This window comes from Typopeltis vanoorti, chromosome 17, assembly GCF_054136105.1.
Source record: "Typopeltis vanoorti isolate ZY-2024b chromosome 17, IOZ_Tvanoo_1.0, whole genome shotgun sequence".
In the NCBI taxonomy this organism is placed as follows: domain Eukaryota; kingdom Metazoa; phylum Arthropoda; class Arachnida; order Uropygi; family Thelyphonidae; genus Typopeltis; species Typopeltis vanoorti.
Genome location: NC_143565.1, coordinates 34,165,919 through 34,188,341, shown reverse-complemented (window position 1 = coordinate 34,188,341; position 22,423 = coordinate 34,165,919).

Below are 22,423 nucleotides of genomic sequence, written 5' to 3'. Positions count from 1 at the left end.
GAGGGACAAATGTCTTAGGCAACATGTAACAGAGGGAAGAAGAGGTTCAAAAATTTTGGATTTGGTTATAGCATCAGAAGAGTTGATAATAACTGAGTTGACGTCTCTCCCACCAGTTGGAGAGAGTGACCATATGGTTTTGACTTGGAAAATGAATATACATGCAGGAGTATCAAAGAGACGGGAACTTATGTGGAATTATAAGGCAGGTGATTATAATAATCTTAGACGTCAACTTCGGGAAGTTTCATGGAGGGAGGAATTGGAAGGCCGGGATATCACCAGTGCGTGGGAAATTGTGAAAGAATATTTGTTATCAGCAATGGTAAGTTGTATACCACGAGTGAAGAAGAGGGCGCAATTTGGAGTAAAGTGGATGACAAACAATATTAAACAGGAATTGCATGCGAAAAAGAGGCTATGGAAGAGATATAAGGAGACAGGTGAAGAGATGCATGAGGAATATAAGACACAGGCCAGAAGAGTGACTCGTGTGGTAAGGAAAGCGAAACTGGAATATGAGAGGAGATTGGCCCTAAGATCCAAAGAAAATCCTAGGGAATTTTTTAGCTATGTGGCCAGTAGGAGGAGAAATGACTGTGGAAGAATGACATGGTGGGATAAAAATGGGAATAGAGTGACTGATGTAGAAGACATAGTGGAATTGTTCAATGAACACTTTATTGGAGTATTTCATCCTAGAGGAGTCAGTTTTAATGCTAGAGGGATAGGACTGGTACGAGGTCTGGAGGTACAGGAGGAGAGTATGTTTCAGATACTGAGTACTCTGGATGTCAGTAAAGCTGTGGGACTGGATGGTATTTCGCCACGAGTTTTGAGAGAATGTGCTAGGGAATTGACAATACCTTTAACGTGGCTTTTCAATGAAAGTCTGGCTTTGGCAAAGGTGCCCAGGGAATGGAAGGAAGGTAAGATAGTGCCATTGCATAAGGGTGGTAACAGACTGGAAGTGTCTAATTATAGGCCAGTTTGTGTGTCATCAGTAGTTGTTAAGATCTTGGAGAAAGTAGTGAGGGACCGTGTACAGCATTGGGCAGATGAGGGTAATGTTATCTGTGAGAATCAACATGGATTTGTGAAAGGACGCTCTTGTTTTAGCAATATGCTAGCCTTTTATAATAAAGTTACAAGAGCATTAGATGAGGGAAAGGCATATACTGCAATTTTCTTAGACTTGGCGAAGGCATTTGACAGGGTGCCACATGATAAGCTGATATTTAAGTTGCAGCACATGGGTCTGGATGTCAGATTGGTCAACTGGATTCAGGATTGGCTGTCTGATAGGTATCAGAGAGTTGTGTATGGTGGAGCAGTTTCCAGGAGGCAGAGGGTTACAAGTGGGGTCCCACAGGGCTCAGTACTAGGACCTATATTGTTTAACCTTTATATCAATGACATAGCCAGTGGATTGCAGGGGGATATTCAGTTGTTTGCGGATGATGCGAAGCTTGGAAGGATTATTAGTAATAGTGCAGATGTGGTAGCCCTGCAAGAGGATTTAAATAAGCTAGATAGATGGGCAAATGAATGGGGGTGTCAGTTTAATGCAGCAAAATGTAAGGTCTTGAGGTTTGGGAAACATCGATGGGATGCTACATACTCTATGGGAGGAGTTATACTGGAGGAAGTAGGGGAGACAAGAGATCTGGGGTTGATGATTGATAGAAACCTGAAGTTTAGGGGACATATTGCAAAGGTGGTGAAGGTAACACAGAGGATTGCTGCTATTATGAGGACACTGACCTGCAGAGATAAGAGGGTTATCATTCCGTTGTATAAGTCTCTGATCAGACCACACTTGGACTATTGTTCTCAGATTTGGTCCCCAGGATTTGAAGGGGATAAATTAACTGTGGAAAGGATACAAAGACGGATGACAAAGATGGTTTCAGGACTGTACAAGGATAGTTATGAGGATCGGCTGAGAGAATGTGGACTGCAGAGTTTGGTGGATAGAAGAAGGAGAGGTGATATGATTGAGACTTTTAAACTGTTGAGAGGTGGTTACAGGGTTGACACTGGGGAGTTCTTTCGCTTGGTTGATCAGCAGGAAGGAGTGATGACAAGAGGCCATCCCTGGAAGTTACGAAAGGAAACTGTGAGCAAGAGGGTAAGGAGTGGTTTCTTTCTGTGGAGGGTGGTTGAGCCGTGGAATGCATTGCCTGATGGAGTGGTGGGAGCGAGAACGGTCAGTGGGTTTAAGGAGTGGTATGATAAACTTTGTGTTTCTCAGGGGGGGACCTCCCCTCGATGAGTCTTGACAGATTTTATGTCTTAGAAAGGACCTCCCTCGATGAGTCTTTTGACTCCTTGGAGGCCTGAATAATAATAATAATAATAATAATAATAATAATAATAATAATAATAATAATAATAATGTTGTGAAGTTTTATTTTAATTTAAACTCGGTTGGCGATTTCTTCAATTTCAATTTCACAAGGAATTTGAACTTAATGCACTGCTCGAGTTTAACGTTACACATTATTCCAGCAAAGCGACTTCACACACGTTTCTTTTATAATTGCCTACAGACTACTACAAGCGACAGTGAACAATGCTTATCTCAACTGCTCTAACACAGCTGTTGTCTCCATCATTTCTTCTTTTGCTTTTTCTTATTGTTGCCAATGCCAGACTTCTAATGAAATCAAAAGACTCATTGAGAGAGGTACACACTATCACACACACACACACACAAAGCTTATCAAACTGTGCTTACTATTTACGGTGTCACAAGACCCATCACAAGATGCCAATCTTAGGCAATACAAAGTCTATCATACTGCTCCTTAAACTATTCACCACCCTATCAGGCAATGCATTTCATGTCCAACCACCTTCTATGCAGAAAAGCCACTTCTCATCTAACATTTTCATATACTCATAAAAGCGACTTCATATATAATGAATGCTGATCACTCTGTAACAATGAAAGAAAAGAAAACATCTGGATGTATTTCACAATAGTGCTTCTCATTATAAACAATACAAGAGAACAAAATACATATATTAAATTGCTTATTATTATGAGCTATTATTATTTAAGAACAATTTAATAAATCAGGTTTGGTAAGAATGTGGTTAGCATGGGCTTGATTACTAGATTTTTTTTTTGCTTGGAGAGTGGTGAATTAATGGAATGGAGTGCCTGAGTCAGTTGTATGTGCTTTGTCTGCAATGGTTTCAAAGAGCAGTATCATAGATATTGTGTTGATAATTTGGGTCTCCAACAATGAATCTTATGACTCCATGAAGATGCTCATGCAATAATAACAACAACAATAATAAATTGCTGGACTGGTTGGCTGAGTGGTTAGCATATCTGCTCTCCAACCAACAGGTCGCAAGTTTGAATCCCACCACGGGCATAGATGTTTGTAATTGTCTGTAGGTGAGACATGAATTTCACTGTTGGGTGAGATACAACTCCTGCTTATCGGAAGCCAGAAATGGCTTTTAAAAAAAGTTTCATGTTTGGTCTCTGAAGCAGGGTTTCCAGACTATGTAAAAATATATATAAAAATACAAAGAAATTATAAAATTAATTAAAAAATTAAAAAAACCTTTGCCCACTCACAGTACTAACATACTATAAGCTTATAACCATTTTTGAGTAGAAATAATTAAAAAAATAAAAATAAATAATGCATTCATGTTGTTGTTGTTCCTCATCTAAGCCTTTTGTTATGCCTACTTTATTTAATCTCCTGATAGCTGGAATACATTCAGTCATGCTAGTATTAAATCTTTTTTGACCAGTGCCATGCAGTATTGATCTCCTTCCCACTTAACTCCTCATTGATTGCTAATGCATGAAAGATGCTTTGAGCTTCAATAATCAAGTAACCTCTAGTTCCAGATATATCCTTTCCTCCAACCTATGTTTCCTCAAAAGGCTTGACACCATTCATCTGATTACCTCATGGCTACTTTTGCAGTTGGAGATATTTGACACTCCCAATAACATCCTCTGATCCTGTTATGAAATCCATTATACTCATTCCTCATGTGTACCTTCCATTACATAAGGTGGTTGTTCCTCAGAAACTCAAGATATTTTTTCCTCGCTTCTAGATGCTGTGTCTTCATTCCAACCCATATTTCCAAAATCAAAAATTATCAATGATCGTCTTCTCTTGATTGATAAGCCTATTATTATTATTATTATTATGTGACACCTCCAAAGAGTCCAAGGACTCACTGCAGAAGGACACTCAATCTACTTACATCTCACTGTTTCCACTATTGCTTAATCCTTCAAGTACAATACAACTCACCATCTGCACAACTTAGTTCCCTGACTACACACAATGCCATCCATTACTAGCAACAATAGTATTTTTTGTATGTTAACTGTGTATGCCCTTATGGATTTTCCATACAATATTCCACTGGCAGCATCTGCATCTTCTTATTATTAACACCCGACCTCCATGGAGTAACTCATCGTGGAAGGTACTCACTATTGCATACAATGCTCATCCAACCGCATCTTAAACTGATTCAATGTGTCCACATCCACAACACACACACGCACACACTCAGGCAATGCATTCCACTCACCAACCACCTTCCATGCAAAGAACCCGCTTCTCACTCCTTTGCTCACACCCTCCTTATACAGTTTCCAGCAATGGTTTCTTGTTGTACTTCCCCTCTCCAAATTCTATGAAAAACCTCTTCCATGTCTACCTGATAACAACCCCTGACTAGTTTATATGTCTCAATCATATCATCCCCCCCTCCGCCTATTCCTCCTATTCACGAGGCTCTGCAACTTACATTCTCTCAATCTGTCCTCGTACTCCACATTCCAAAGACCACCGACTACCTTTGTGAATCTTCTCTGTACCCTTTCCAGCATATCCTCGTCACCATGAAAACCCCGTGACCAAATCTGTGCACAATAATCCATATGAGCCCTGATCAAGTCCTTATACAATGGAATCATAACTTCTCTATTTCTGCATGCAGGGTTCTCTGCATCATTGCCATTATTCGATGTGATGTCTTCACAACTTGTACAATGTGGCCCCTGAATTTCAGGTCCTTGTCCACCATCACTCCTAGATCTCTCATCTCCTCTACCTCTGTTAAATTTTCCCCACTAAGTGTATATTTGCATCCCATTGTTGCTTACCAAATCTCAAAACCTTACACTTGGCAACAGTGAATTGATAGTTCCACTTACTTGCCCATTCATGCAATCTATTCAAGTCCTCTTGTAAGGCATTAAAATCAGCCTGACTGTGAATTGCTCTTGTCAGTTTTGCATCAGCTGCAAACAGCTGGATATCGCTAGTTAAACCCAACCCAATATCATTAACATTTTGATATTGGAGCCATTGTTGTACAAATTGAACAACAATGGCTCCAAAACTTACCCCTATGGCACATCACTGGTGACCTTTTTCTTTCGAGATACTGCACTCCCATATGCAACTTTCTGATATCTATCTGACAGCCAGTCACTGATCCAACACAGAAGTCAGTTATCTAATCCCATCTCTTTCAATTTATTTAAGAGCTTGTCATGTGGCAGTCTATCAAAAGCCTTTGCAAAATCCAAGAACACCACTGTATATGCAACTCCTCTGTCCAAGGTATTTGTCAACTTGTTATAATACACTAGGGGGGCTCTTCCCCCTAGCGCCTATGCCCCCCCCCCGAGTTCCGGACTGGTAGGCCAGTTCTGATGACGCAAATTTTGAAGACTCGACACTCAGGTAGCCCCTGAATTTCAAAACATTTCAAATAACTTGACAAAAAACGTGACACAAAAACGTTACATAAAAAGGCTTATCATTTTATATATATAGGGTAGATAAGTAAGTTAGTGAAACATGATCTCCCCCTTAACAAACCCATGCTGATAACCACAGAGAACACTGCAGTTATTAACCCATTTCTGTATCCTACTTCTCACCAATCTCTCCAGGACCTTCACCACAACTCCAGATATACAGACCAGTCTATAATTTGAAGCTACAGCTTTATCACCGCCTTAATGGAGTGGAACAATTTTACCCTCCTTCCACTCCCTTGGAACCTGTGCTGTTGCAAAACTCTTATTAAACAGGCATGCCAATGCTACTGCCAGTTCCCTGGAACATTCTCTTAAGATGCATGGTGATATCATCAAATCCTATCACTTCATTAACATCAAGGTTATTTATTTCCTCAAATACTTCCTGCTCGTTCACAATTAAGCTATCCTCTCCTATATCCTCTACACTTACGTTCCTCATGATTCCACCCTGATTAGGATGAAATACCATTATAAATTGATCATTGAATACCTCAACAATGTCTTCTGCAGCAATTACCATTCTACCACTTTCATCCCTTAATTTCATCTTTCAATGATCGTTCTTCCTTCTACTTGCCAAATATCTAAAAAACTCTCTAGGGTTTTTCTTAGCCTCATTTTACAATTTATGCTCATACTCTACTTTTGTTTTCCTTACTAACTGAATCACACTCCTGGCTTGTTCTTTATATTCTTCATGTGACTGATTACTATTATTCGTCTGGTACTTCCTCCAAAGGACTTTCTTTTTCCAGATTTCATGTTTAAGCTCCACATTCATCCATTTTACACCAACCTTATTCAGCCTTTTGGCCTTTGGGCCAAAAGACTGAATAAGGCTGAAGGCTGAAATGATGCTGTTATGAAAAAATATTCATAACAGCATCCATGTACATTCGTACATGGATGCTGTTATGAATATTTTTGGAAGTTCCCATGCAGCATTTATTTCCTCACTGCTCAACTTCTCGTTCCTGTTATAGCTCGAAGTTGTCTCCTAAGCTTGTCATAATCACCAGCCTTATAATTCCACATATATCCTTTCCTTGCAAAATTCTGCATATGACTAGCCACAACACAGGTGATTACTTCATGATCACTTTCACCAAATGGAGGAAAATGTGAAACCCGTCTAACAATTACATCCCCTGATGAAATCTAGAACTCCTGATCCTCGCGAGCCTTTCTTTACATGCCGCCTGAGATAGTTATCTCTAAAGAACTTGAGGAATTCACTTTCCTTATTCCCAAATGCTATCTCTTCATTCCAGTCTATACCGCCATAATTAAAATCACCCATAATAATTACTCTTCCTTTGTTCACTAATCCAAGTTGTTTATACATTTCTTCATCACCATCACACATTTCCAGGCAATATCCAACTAAATATGTCTTCCTCTCAACCTCCACATTACACCACAATGTCTCATAACCATTGCCACTATTTCCCCCTTTCATGTCTACCTTATGTGGACTTAATTCCCCTGCTATCATCAGCAGCACTTCCCCCTCCCTTCCTATCCTCATGAAAAATACTGTACCCTTCCATTTCAATTCCCGTTATGATATCACCTTCATTCAACCATGTTTCACTTATTCCAATAACTTGTGGCCGGATAAACTCAGTCACTGAAACCATTTCATCCCCTTTATTTCTGATACTTCTGGCATTTGTAAACAAACACAACAGTTCATTTTTAGGTCTATAGTTAGTCCTATCCAAGCCATATGTTGGTTGCGATTTCCCCACAACACCTGTCAAATCACTTCTATCACCGCTTACCACATATACCTCCTCCGTCTCCACTTCTCCACCCACACTGCAATATACTCCATCTTCATACACACATTCACTGCCACTTTCAACATTCACTCTTTCTATGCCATGTCTCCCTGTCCACTCGAGCTCCCCCCTGTCCCTGTTCCTCTTGTATTCCCTTTCTCTCTTCCTCTCTCACACCACTACTGTTTCCACTGCCAAGCATTGCTGACTCTTCAGTACCACTCTTTTGATGTTTCTCTTCCTTCTGATCTCTGGCACGCATCACACACTGTATTTCCACACACTGTATTTCCACACACTGTACTTTCATCCAGCAACACTTTCTCCAGCACACTTACTCAAAAGCTATTTAAATGCAACCCATATCACACCTGTATAATATCATTCTTCCCTCAAACACATGCCATACATCCACAAACTCCACTCTCTTCTCCTCACACAGCTCTGCCAACATACCATTCATGATTTTGGCTCTGAGTCGCAACTGATCATCATCATACCTGGGTAACACACTGACAACCTTTTCTAGTACACTGTTATCTTTCACTCTTCTCAATAGTCTCCTGATATTTGTCCTCACCTCCTCGACTTAGATCATTTCTCCCTACAATCACAACTAACTCTCTCGCTCGTTTCTTCCTCATGAACAACGCCTTAATTAACGTACTCATTCTCCTACCCAGATAGCAGACCTTATTGATTCTGTCAATAACTAGCCACTAATTATGGAGTCTCCATATACTGCTATCCTGGAATCACTCATCACTTCTTTTACTCTTTGTTCTTTCATTCTGTTTTCTTGAATACTTTCATTAATTTCCACTACATGCCTAATATCACTCAATATATTCTTCATTTCATTTCCAATATCTGTTTCATTAAATCTTGCATTCCAACAATTTCACTCTCTATCTTGCCACCTATCCTTGTCCACCATCACTCGTAGATCTCTCATTTCCTCTACTTCTGTCAAAGTTTCCCCAACAAGTGTATACCAATATAGACAATTATGCAGACACAGTTTTTCTACTGTCATCGACAATATTCTCTCTTACTCCTTGTCTTATTTATCTATCTTCATGATAAACACAATTTTCCTTACTCTCCATACTTTCCATCTCTAAGCCAGATTTGCTTATACAATGATTTTTAAAGAAAAAGAATTCATCCAATGCAACAATTTTCTTACCTTCATTTCTATAATTCTGGAATTTATATGCAAACACAGTAACTCACTTTAGAATCAATCCCATCCTTGCTATCTCTCAGCTGTGGTCCTTTATTTATTTATTTATTTAGCATTTGGCTAAGAAGAATACATGCATATGTCACCACACACAAAAAAGGGATGTACCAGACAATAAAATGCATAAAAGATGTATAAAAGAATACAACAGTGTCATATATTATTATTATTATTATTATTATTATTATTATCTCAAGCAATTCCAAGGAGTCGACAGACTAATCGATGGAGGCCCTAACATCATGTCAAGAGCAACTATTCGACATTCACACAGTGTCTATCATACTTCACCTTGAACTCATTCAAGGTCATAGCACCCACAACAGACTCTGGCAGCTTATTCCACTCATTCACCACTCTCCAAGTAAAAAACCTAGTTCTAACACCCCTGCTAACCACACTTTTGCCCAGTTTCCATGTATGGCCCCTAGTCCTCCCACCACCAATCCTATTCTCAAAATTATCTTCTGGATTAATCCTATAGAAACCCTTCAGTAATTTGAATGTCTCAATCATATCACCCCTTTTCCACCTATCAACCAATTTTTGCAACCCAAAAATCTTCAACCTGTTCTCATAAGGTTCATCCCACAAACCTGCTATCATCTTGGTCACTCGTTTCTGGATGCTCTCCACCTCCTCCCCATCAAGAAGAAACCCTGGCACCCATAGCTGGGCACAGTAGTCTAGATGGGGTCTTATCAAGGCTCAATATAGAGGAACAATAACTTGTTTGTCTCTCCTTGTTAAAGTATTTTTCAGCAACTAAGTGATTTGATGAGCTGTTTTGGCCACTTTTGCAATGTGCCCCCTAAACTTCAACTCCCTATCCACGAACACTCCCAAATCCCTGGGCCTTATCAATCTCCTGGAGTACAGTTCCACCAATGTGATATACTGCTGCTAATCTTTTCACTCCAAAATGCATAAACTTACACTTTGCCACATTAAATTGACATCCATTTTCCCTAGCCCAGTCCTCCAAACTATTCAAATCATCCTGCAAAATTTTGACATCCTGTGCACTCACAATTGTCCTACCCAACTTTGCATAATCAGCAAACAAGTGAACATTTCCTCTCAGATCCTTTCCTATATCGTTAATGAACAAATTGAAAAGTAGTGGTCCAAGAACAGAACCCTGCAGCACCACTAGTCACAAGCCATCTTTTGGACTCCACTTCAGAATAAACCACTCTCTGGTATCTCTCCATCAACCACCCTCCTATCCATCTCACCAACCCTATATATCCATCCCCATCTGCTCCAGTTTACTGATTAGAGTAACATGAGAGTTCAGCCATCACTGTGTTATAAAACGTGAGCAAGTTACTGAGGCATGATCTACCCTTCACAAAACCATGTTGTCCCCCATACAGTATCCCATTTTCATCTATCCAGTCCTGTATTCTTCTCTTAACTAATTTTTCCAGAGAAGAACTTAGTCAAGATTCCTGATATGCTAATCGGTCGGTAATTTACAACAGCATTCTTGGAACCTCCTTTATGCAGTGGAACTATTTTCCCCTCTTTCCACCCCACTGGGACTAACCCAGACTTGAGATTCAAATTAAACAAAAATGGTCAAGGGTACTGACAATTCTTTAGTTGCTTCATGTATGACATGAGCTGGTATACCATCCAATCCCACAGATGTATTGACATTGAGGTTTTGCAATAGACTATTCACCTCCACTTCATTCACAATTCCTGTATAATCTATTGGTTCATTCATTTCTGCAATGTCACCACCTGGAAGATATATTCTTGCAAAGTACTCGCTCAGTAATTCCACTATATCAACTGATTCGGTTACTTCCCTACCATCGGCATTCTTTAAAATCATTCTCTCATATACATTTTTTCTTTTACTTGCAACATATCGAAAAAAACTGTTTAGGATTCTCTTTAGTCTGCATGGCCAATGTTCTTTCATAATTCTTTTTTGCTTTTCTTACCACACTTGTTACCCTTCTGGCCTGCACTTTATACCATTTATGTGCCTGCAGGTCACTTTTCTACTTAAATTCCCTCCATAGTTGTTTCATCATCAATCACTATCAACTTCTAGCCCTTGCAGTTGTACATGCCATGGCACTGAACCAATCAATCTCCTAAGGATAATTCCACATGTACCCCATCTTAATTGTAAAATCCACACCTTCCGCCACCTCCCAAGTCAAGACCCTATGATCACTCTCACCAATTGGTGGCAACGTGGTCATATTCGTTACTCAAATTCTCAGATGCAATTACCAGGTCAAGCACTCTATGACCCTAGTATTTTCTGTTACATGCTGTCGCAGATAGTTATCCCTTAATAACTGCATAAAATCCAATTCCTTCTTCCCATGTGTCCGCTCCTCCTTCCAATCAATGTTACCATAGTTGAAATCTCCCATAATAATTACCCTCCTTCCACTCATTTCTTCTATTTGCTTATGCATACTATCTCAACCAATCCTTTATCCAAGTAGGAGCAAACAATGTTTGTGCCTGAAATTATCTTCAGGACAAAACTAGAGATTATGACCCAAGAAGACAGCTTTGTGCATAAGAAACTATAAGAATTAAACTAAATTTATTATAGTCTGACCAAGTGAAAAATAAACTTTCAATATCTTTCTCTAAATCCAGAGTAATTTAATAAAAAGGTGGCACACCGTTTGGCAGCTCCTATAGGAGGAGATGACCTTGCTAATGTTTCTGCCTCGCTATCTCCACTCGGGCTTGGCTCCCACTGAAGAGACCTCAATAAAGGTCAAAACTAGTCTGGGTAGTGGCCTTTCCCTTAATGCATAACATTATACATATCCGCAAGAAGATGTGTTTTGCATTATGGGAGATACTGAGATAGGAGTGTTGGTAGCTTGCTCCACCTTTGCAAGGAATCGCCTGGTGTTACCACTTTACCCCAGTCCTGAAGATACTTTCAGGCACAAACTTTGTTTGCTCACACTTGGATAAAGGATTAAACTAAATTTATTATAGTCTGATCACGTGAAAAATAAACTTTCAACTTCTTTTACATCTACTCTTACTTCCGTGGATCTGTTGCTCACCTTCAACTCTTCCAACAAATACTATCCTGAAGACTCATATCAAATCTATTAAAATACAATCAACATGTAGTTTAATATTTTCAAAAGTTATTATAGATATCAGAAAGAGAAAAAATGTACATGATTGAATTTATTAAATATTATTGATCACATTTAAAAAAAAACATATACTTACATTTAACAAGAATAGTCATATAACTGTTGACAGTGCTCACTAGTTCCTCTATGCCAGTATGTCCACTAACCGCATATGTTTCTGTTAATGAAGTGAATCCTATGGAATATTATTATACAGGAATATTCTATAATAAAGGTGTAAGGTACTATTGAAAACTTATTTTTGTTTCATTTAATTATGCTCCTGAACATAATGAAAACTTAATCACATTAACATAAAAAAAGAAGTTTATTTTTGTAAGAGTGTAATTTGTGACTTTATTTTCCCAAATAATCTGTTCACATAAATCCCTTGTTATTTTACTATTTTACTTTAAAGCCTGATTATCTGCTAAGAATAAATAATATTTTAATAACTTTTAAAATAACTCTTAGATATTTTAAGTACAAAGTCCTTTTTATAGAAAGACTCATTATTCACAATACACAAATCATATAAAAATTATTTCAGCAGGAAACTGTATGAATATTCCCAAACTCAGTAAGCAAGTGGTGTTCCACTTTCAGGTGAAAATTATATATTGAGTGACAACCCTTGGTTTTCCATGTTCATTATGGCAATGGTGGGAAAAGTGTGACCATTTCAAATTGGAGAACAATATTAAAATGTAATTCTTCCTATAGTTCAGATAGCAAAGTAGTATGTCTTCTTCTTCTTCTTCCTAACATGGATTATAGGCCATGTGGCCTGTTCCGGTCTCATGCCATCTCTTTCTTGGTCTTCCGATTCTTCTTTTTTCACTTATTTTGTATCTGTATAATATTTTTAGTAGTCTGCTGTTGTCCATTCGATTTAAATGTTCTAGCCATTTTTGTTTATACTGTCTTATGTAGTAATTAATTGGTTTGATTTTTTGGGATTGTAAGATTTCTTCATTTGTTTTGTGGTCCCACTTGGTATATCCAGCTGTTTTTCTGAGGAACTTCATTTCTGCTGTTTGAATTCGTTTTTCATCTTTCCTTTTCATGGTCCATGTTTCACTTCCGTATAGTAGAGTTGGTTTTGACAAGACATTATATAGTCTGATTCTAGTGTGTTTTTGTAGCAAAGTAGTATGTCAGAGGTTCAAATCCGCCTTGACAAAAATATTTTTTGAAAGGCAATTATAGCGAGTGGTAATTAAGGCTATGGACTAGAAATCCTCTGAAGTCTCCTAGCAGTAGTTCAAATCCTTTTACCCTATGAAGAATTTTGTTTTGTAGGCCAGTGATGCAACAGATAACATGCTGTCTGTGAATCGTAAGATCATATTTTGAAAACTTAATTGGTACATTAGTGGAATTTTTCTTTAACCAGAGAAACATCTTTCTCTGATTAAAACTTAGATGTTTCTAAGTACTAAGGTTATGATGCCAGCATACAGAGTCTACAAACTGCACATATTTTTCTGGCTAGCCTCCTTGTTTTGCAAGTTTCCAGTAAAAAACACCTTGCCATTGCTGTTTGAGTCCAAATTTTTATGGACTGCACTTGAAAAGATTCAAAGGGGGTGTCTGGAGAAGCATTGTTCAGTGAGAGTTTGGAAGTAGAGAGTTAGGAAGACCAGAACTATTATGTGGAATGCAGGTGAGAATGTGCAGGTATTGTTGAGACAAGTATGCAAATGATGTGAATGATCAAAAAATGTCAAAAGTAGTTTCTCAGGTCATAAACTTGAATGTAGTTGTAGGTCTAGGAGGGAGGGAGAGAGAGAGAGAGAGAGAGAGAGAGAGAGAGAGAGAGAGAGAGAGAGAGAGAGAGAGAGATACAGCAATTTAAGTACAAGAATACAACAAACAACATGAATAAAGAAAAGGTTCTTGGTATTTGTTATTAGTGAAACATGATTAGCAAAGTTCATTCAGGTCAGTTTTCAGGAACAAAAAAACTACATGGAACTGGAATGAAAACAGATAATTTACTAACTAAATTAATTATTTACACACCAATATTTACTAGCTCAAGTTAGCATTATCAAAGTCACTTAAAAGATACACACTCAGCAAAGACTGAGATTGACCCTAAAAACAAAAATACTAGTCACGTGCATGGAGGTGACAGTACCTCTTCATGATGATATTCTGTAACTATGTGCACCAAAATTTGTGTAGATCACATAATTGGTTCTGTTCCAATTGACAACAATCAAAGGATATCACATAACATATGTACAGTTGATCCTTGAACAATGTAAGGATTAGAGGCAGTGCCCCCTCCTAAGTTATTCAAAATCCACGTATAACTTTTGACTCCTCAAAAACTTAACTACTAATAGTCTACTGTTGACTGGAAGCCTTACTAATAACATAAGCATTCGATTAACACATATTTTATATGTATGTATGTGTACACATATTCATGACTTATTTTTCACTGTATTAACAACACCACACAATGTGGTCAGAGTTGTATTGTTAAAACACATAGCTCTGGCTCTGTGTGTAAGTGTTTTTAAAATGCCATACTGTTGGACTGGATGATGATGTGATTATTTCCAGGGCGAATGCTGGTCTTGAAATTCACACTTGCTCTTGTTATCATTCAGGGAATGAGAGGTGTGATTGAAGTCTGATTAGCGGAATAATGAATTACTGACCATTTAAAACTATGTACAGGTAACCCTCGTATAACGCGGATGTTAGGTTCCAAAGAAATGCCGCGTTATATGAGTCTCAGATCACATAGAAAAAGTAGGGTGATGTTCCGAAATTGTTTTTTTTTTTTTATATAAACAACAATGACATATCCAACAAAAAATATATTTTTATTTAATTCAGGTAATTAATGTAGGTTAAGAAAACAAACTATGAAACAAATACATAGTATAAAAGAACACAAATTACAAATTGTACTTAAACTTTATTGCACATAATGCATAAATGTTTTAGGCAAAATAAAATAGCGCATATTTTAATCTTTCATAGCATGAGGATTTGAGGATCGGTTAATCAACACTGGTTTTGTCATGTAACCACCTGATGCATAACTACATCATTTGATTACATGACAGTAATCACTTAGTAGAGCAATTCTATCTTTGGAACTTTGAATCCAGCAGCTGATCTTTCATTCTTCGAAATATGAGTGCATTGTTTTTGCACTTTCGTCCAATATAACACAAATTCGTCCGCATTGAACACCAGGTCTGCACTATAAATGTTTATAAACGTTGAGAGTTTTTTGTTTAATAAGATTTCCATGCATAGGAATTTTCTTTTGAGGTGCAATCTTCTATCGAAATCATTAGAGATTTCTCCATTTTTCTATTAGAATATCGCGTACACAAGCAACGTGCTTTGCAGTTATCATTCGCCCAGCAATAAACACTTTCTTGGATTTTATGTTCATTTTGTTTGATTGTTCGAATTGTTGATTCATTTAAATTCAAAGTCCCTGCAAAAACTCCTGGATTTTCTCCATTTTTTAACCGATCCAAGATTTTGAATATTTTTCTTCGAGAGAAATTAATTTGTTTTCAATGTTGGTTTTTCCCTTTCGTTGCAGTTTGTGGCCATTACTCTAAAAATAATTTTTTACATAAAAAAGGAAGCATTACATATTGTATATAACTCACCAGAAAATAAAGTGCTCAGCTTGAGATGAACACACTTATGATTTTTAATGCACTTTCCTGGCAGAAATGAGGACAATTTTCAACAATAAACATTTTATATGGTAAACAATATAGGTACATGCCTGCTAAACGGTATTTCCCCTAATATAAATTCGCTACTTATAATTACATGCGGGATACATGCAGACACAAATTTAACGAAGCTAAAATTTGAATTTTAAGTCACGCGGTTAAAAACATATGAAAAGATAAAGGGTTAGTACAATTTTTAGACATTGTTTTTATCGGAACCGTATTGTATAAGTACCGCGTTCAACAAGGGTTACTACAATTTTAGACCGCGTTGTTAAAGTACCGCGCTATATGAAGGTTACCTGTATGTAGAAATTTATGTACATTTAATTATACAAATACAACATTTATTTGACAAATGATATTCTATCTTTTTTCAATTTAGCTACTTGATTACAAATTCTACCCTACAGTGCTTCTTTATGAACTGGTCAATAACATCGTCATAAAAATTTGCTTGTAACTTAATTTTCCGAAGCAACACGCACACTTGTAAAGGCTGACCGAACTCACTGGCTAGAGCTACTTTGACTGCGTATGGCTTGTGTTTAAGCAACAGGGTGAGATGACGTGGAGAGAGTGGAAATGGCTATGCATGCACATTTAATCACAGTGCTGAAGGGAGGACCTGGATGCTCCCACAACTGAGCAAGCCAAGGTAGCTTGACTAGCGTTGGCCTTCGATACACAATGCAAAGCTCAATTATTGCCGCACAAGCTTAACATCTTCCGTCTACAAAAATAAAAGCCAAAAATATAATGCTTATAAATGTATGCATTTATTAACAAATAAATATTACTTCTTTCTCAATTAATGAGCTTGCACAGCAAGCATTGGAGAATTAGCCACTGGTAGGTATCTTCCTGTGTGTGTGTAGGCTTTCTGTAAATGGAAAAAGATAGTGATCATCTGAAAGGCAGGTGACTAATGTATCATGAAATACTAAACAGTTATTTGATTCTTTTTCCATTGTGAAGTGGATTTTGGAGTGTTGGCTGTTTAAGTTGGTGACAAACGCATCCAAAGTGTCTTGTCCATGAGGCCAGATGGCAAACACATCATCTACATAGCATAACCACACTTGTAGCTTGTATGTAGCTGTGGTAAGTACTTTGTTTTCAAAGTTCCATGTAAAAATTTGCTAACTGGGGGAACCCATAGCAGATTTTTACATGGAATAGGGGACCCATTAATCTGTTTGTAGAATTTTCCTCCCCATGTAAAGTAACCTGCATTCATAATAAATTTAAATAATTCAAAAATATCAGGGGGAAATTTAGACTTGATTAAATCAAGAGTGTCTATAAGTGGTACACTGGTAAATAAAGAGGTGACATTTTCCATTAGAGGGCATCAAAAATAGGACTTCAGATCTTTTGTCGATTGCAATTATATTGTTTCACTCACTCACTGTTGCGTGTGCAAGCGTGTTGTGCTCTGATGATGCTGAGTTGAAAATCAGCAAAATATAAGCAGTTAATAAAACATCTCTTTGATAAAATTGTGTGGTGTTGTTAATATCATGAAAAATAGGTCATGAATAACCGTCAACACCTAAGCTTATCTGTTAGATTGATGATTCTGCATGGAGAAGATATTGTATACAAAATGCGACAGTTCGGTAAGTTGAAACTGAAATTGTCCAGTAAATTGAACAGGTTAGCCTTCCTTAAACGATGGCGTTACAACGATATCATTCCATCTTTTCAGAAATTCAAGGAAAAGTTACAATCGGCATAGGCACATCGTATTTATCAGCGGGCAAGTTTAGCACTTATCCGAGAACAAATCGCCGCTACTCGCATAGAGCTTAGTGAGCTAAACAGCTCTATCATAGCTCTACAACAAGAACTAATCAATGTGTTAAATCCTGAAATGTGGGCTGTCCTACATCACGTCTCTGAAGTTGCAGCAAAAAAAGAATTTACAAAAGTAAAAAGCAGACACCTAAAGAAATATGAACTCCTACAACAGCGCCAACATACGAAGTCCCGATCGCATCTTCGACGAGACCACGTGGTCATGAACCTATCATCAGAAGCACTCACTAAAGAAGCCAAGAATGCTCTCAGTCTAGGGCGTAACTTTGCCACCATGCCCAAACAAATTCCTAAACTAGAAATTATGATGAAAGTAGAATGGGGTATCCACGATCTTCTGCCAGCAATGGCCAATAACGTGTGACTAGATATAGCAAGTGTTCTAAAGAAGGCTAATCCTCCAAAAAGCAATATGTCACGTAATCAAATAACTGCCCTAAAAAAGTTATATAATAATAAAAACATTATTATTACAAAAGCTGATAAAGGAAATGCAACAGTTATCATGAATCAAGAAGAGTATAACAGAAAAATGCAAGATCTCCTATGTGACAGTTCCACATATCAAATTATACATTGAGACCCTACAATGTCTCAAAAGAAAAATGTCTGAAAATTTCTGGTAAAAAGTGACGTCATGGCCCAAAGAAATCATCAGGAAAATAAAACCAATTCATGTTAAACCACTCCGTATTTATGGATTACCAAAAATCCACAAAACTAATATCTCCCTATGCCCCATAGTCGATAGCATATCGCTTGCCCCCCCCCCCCCCTCCCTTACTGGCAACTCCTTTACTTTTGTAAAAAATTCAATTTTTTGGTTAAAAATCTTATCTTAAAAAATTCAGACATAATGATTAGTTTTGATGTCACCCTCTTTATTTACCAATGTACCACTTATAGATACTCTTCATTTAATCAAGTCTAAATTTTCACGCTGATATTTTTGAATTATTTAAATTTACTATGAATGCAGGTTACTTTACATGGGGAGAAAAATTCTACAAACAGATTAATGATACTGCTATGGGTACCCCCCCCCCCGTTAGCAAATTTTTACATGGAACACTTTGAAAACAAAGTACTTACCACAGCTACATACAAGCCACAAATGTGGTTACGCTATGTAGATGATGTGTTTGTCATCTGGCCCCATGGACAAGACACTTTGGATGCGTTTTTCACCTACCTAAACAGCCAACACCCCAAAATCCACTTCACAGTAGAAAAAGAATAAAATAACTGTTTACCATTTCTTGACACATTAATCACCCGCCTTTCAGATGGATCACTATCTTTTCCATTTACAGAAAGCCCCCCCCCCCCCCCCCCCACACACACACAGGAAGATACCTACATAAACAATCACATCATCATCATCCAGTCCAACAGTATGGCATTTTAAAAACACTGACACATAGAGCCAGATGTTCCAACGATACAGCCTCTGACCACAGAACTCCAATATCTGTGCCATAGGTTCTTAGCCAATGGCTATAATCCCTACAAAATAGATAAAATACTACATACGCCCATTACTCTGCTCTCTCCTAATACACAAGAATACAACATCACCATTTCTATTCCCTATATCAGAGGTACATCAGAAAAGATAGCCAAGGTATTGATGAAACATGGTCTTCGCAACACTTTCAAACCTCATGTCAAGCTGGCAACTCTGATCTGCTCGCCTAAGGTTAAACTTCACCCTTTAGCACAGTAGTGTATGAAGTTCCTTGTGACTGTGACTTGGCCTATTATGGGCAAACAGGAAGATCAGTGAACATTCGCCTGGAAGAACATGAAAAATACATTCGCTACTATTACTATGGCACGTCGGGACTGGCAGACCATGCATTGGACACTCCTTCACACAGGATTAGATGGAGGAAAACAAATGTGCTATTTAGGAGTTGTTACAGACCTGAAAGAATATTTTTTGAGTCAGCAATGGCTTTGAAGCATTCTCCCAACCTTTACAAATATGGTTGCATTAATTTGCAAATTTGGGAGACTGCTATCCTAAGAGAAACTCCTGCACAGCTGTTTGTTTTTTTTTCCATTAGAGGGCGCCAAAAATAGGACTTTAGATCTTTTGTCCATTGCAATTATGTTGTTTCACTCACTCACTGTCGCGTGTACAAGTGTTGTGCTCTGATGATGCTGAGTTGAAAATCTGTGAAATACAAGCAGTTAATAAAATATCTCTTTGATAAAATTGTGTGGTGTTGATAAAATTGTACTGTGATAAATAAGTCATGAACAACTGTCAATACCTAAGCTTATTTGTTAGAGAGCGTATATATATATATATATATATTCTTACAATGAAGTAACTAGAGAAAAGAAAATGCTATTAATGAAAATCATAAGGAAGAGAAAATACATTTACAGTATTGTACTGGACTATACTGTATTTATCAATACCATAATTTTATGTTTACAAGATGAATCATATGTCTTTTAGTATTTACATCAATATTGTCTTATATGATACAAAACACTGTAGATATTATGTGTATTACTAACGCTAGACATCAAAAATGAAAAAATATGAAAAAGAAATTATTTATATTTATTTACAGGTACAATTGATGCATTGATAATGAAGAAGCAGCAATATGATTGCTTTATGGAAGTCTAATGTAACTGATACGATTGCTTCACGGGAGACTAGCCTATACACTAATGAATGAATCGTTATAAAATTATTTTATTCTAATCAAATAAATTTAACTAATTAATTAATAACAGTTAATTTTATGCAGTGATGATTTAATACTGAATCTTTACATTTGTTTACATTTCTCTCGACTGCAAATGGCACAATGAATGGTCGGTAAGTTTTGATAAATCATAACTTTTTATAATAGATTGATGTATATTTTATGCTAGTAAATGATAAGATAGATTAGTATCTACATATATTTCATGAATCCATGAAATATATGTACTTAACTCTCTTCATTTTTTCAATATTTCTGGGATACGCAATTCGTCTGCGAGTTTTTAAAATGGTTGCAAATCTCCAAAAAATTTCCAGCATATTTATTGAAAAAATTTGCATATAAGTACATCTGTGCAGTTCAAGCCCACATTATTCAAGAGTAAACTGTACTACGTTATGTAATAACTTTAGATGGTGAGAGATGAATCTCCTCACCCCATGTGTGAGACCACTTCCCCACTTACTAAAAGACTGAAGTGCTTTGAAAAAGGTGCATGTTTGGTCTGTGGAGCAGGATTTCCAGACCAGGTAAAAAAAAAAAAAAAAAAAATTTAAATATAAACATATTAAGAAAATCAGATTGATCAAATAGTTAATTGGAATTGTTCAATTAACGCTTTAGATTATGAAACAAACGCACTGTGATCTAACACAGTGAATTATCACATTGGGCCAATTGCAGCTGGACTCACCGATATTCGTTTGCGCTTCTCATTGCACATTACAAGTGATTCCGACAGTGCTCGTTTGGGCAGTGTATCGTATGCTCGTGCACGTTATTACTGTGAGATACGAAACAATTATTGGTGCATGTTCGTGGTGAGGGTGAACTATTTTTTGTAAATCTTATTTTTATTTTGTTAAAATAACATATAATTATTTGTTTATTATAGATACAAGGCTGAATTATGACGAGTGTCACTGTTGAAAATATGAAAAGAATTATATTTTTTCAATTATCGTTACACGAAACAAATTCACTGCGATCTAACACAGTGTGAGAACTATCGCACCAATTGCAACTAGACTCACCGATATTTGTTTATGCTTTTCATTGCACGTTACAAGCAGACACTGCTCGTTTGGGCAATGTATCGTATGCTTGCGTGCATTATTTTTGTGAGATACGAAACTTTTATTATTGGTGCGTGTTCGTGGTGAGGGTGAACTATTTTTTGTAAATCTTATTTTATTTTGTTAAAATTACATATAATTATTTATTTATTATAGATACAAGGCTGAATTATAACAAGTGTCACTGTTGAAATATGAAAAAAATTGTATTTTTTCAATTATTGTTACATGAAATAAATGTCCTATGATCTAACGAAGTGCGAGAATTATCATGCCAATTGCAGCTAGACTCATCGATATTTGTTTACGCTTGTCATTGCACATTACAAGTGATTCCAACACTGCTCTTTTGTGCAGTGTCGCTTACAGATAAATTGTATGCATGCATGTGTTATTTTTGTGAGATACAAAACTTTTATTGGTGTTTGTTCGTGGTGAGGGTGAAATATTTTTAATAAAACAATTTTAATATGTAAATTTATTTATTAATAAATTGGTTACTGATTAGGGAAAAAAAATTTTTTTTTTTTTTGTATATGATATGCAGCACCCCCCACTTAAAATTTTAACCAGCCACCACTGAAAGACACTCTAAATAGATATGCTTCAGCAATTTGCTGATGTCAGCACAAGTTTGTCCACACACTGCAGGCTATAAGTAACTAATTAGTGCAGGGCTGCTCAAAACATGGCCTGCAGGCCACATGAGGCCCGCAGTGCGATTTTGTGCAGCCCACCTGTGGGTTTTGATTTTCACGAATGAAAAAAAAAAATAACAATTTGAATCAAATGCGTATTAGATATTTTAATTCTATCACTAATTGATAAACTATTCAAATCGTTAATCTCGACATTGGTAATTTTATTTGGTATTTTTACATCACTATATACCCACATGCTTTTCAAATATTACATGCGTCAAAGTAGACTTCTTACACTTTTTTTTATACTAACAGAAGCGAAAAAGGAGAAGATTTTTTTAAAATTACTACTAATTGAGAGGTACCTGAAATTGAGGAACTTTGGACTCAAGATGTGCTCAATGCTTAGGAGCGCACATCTTTGCGAAAGC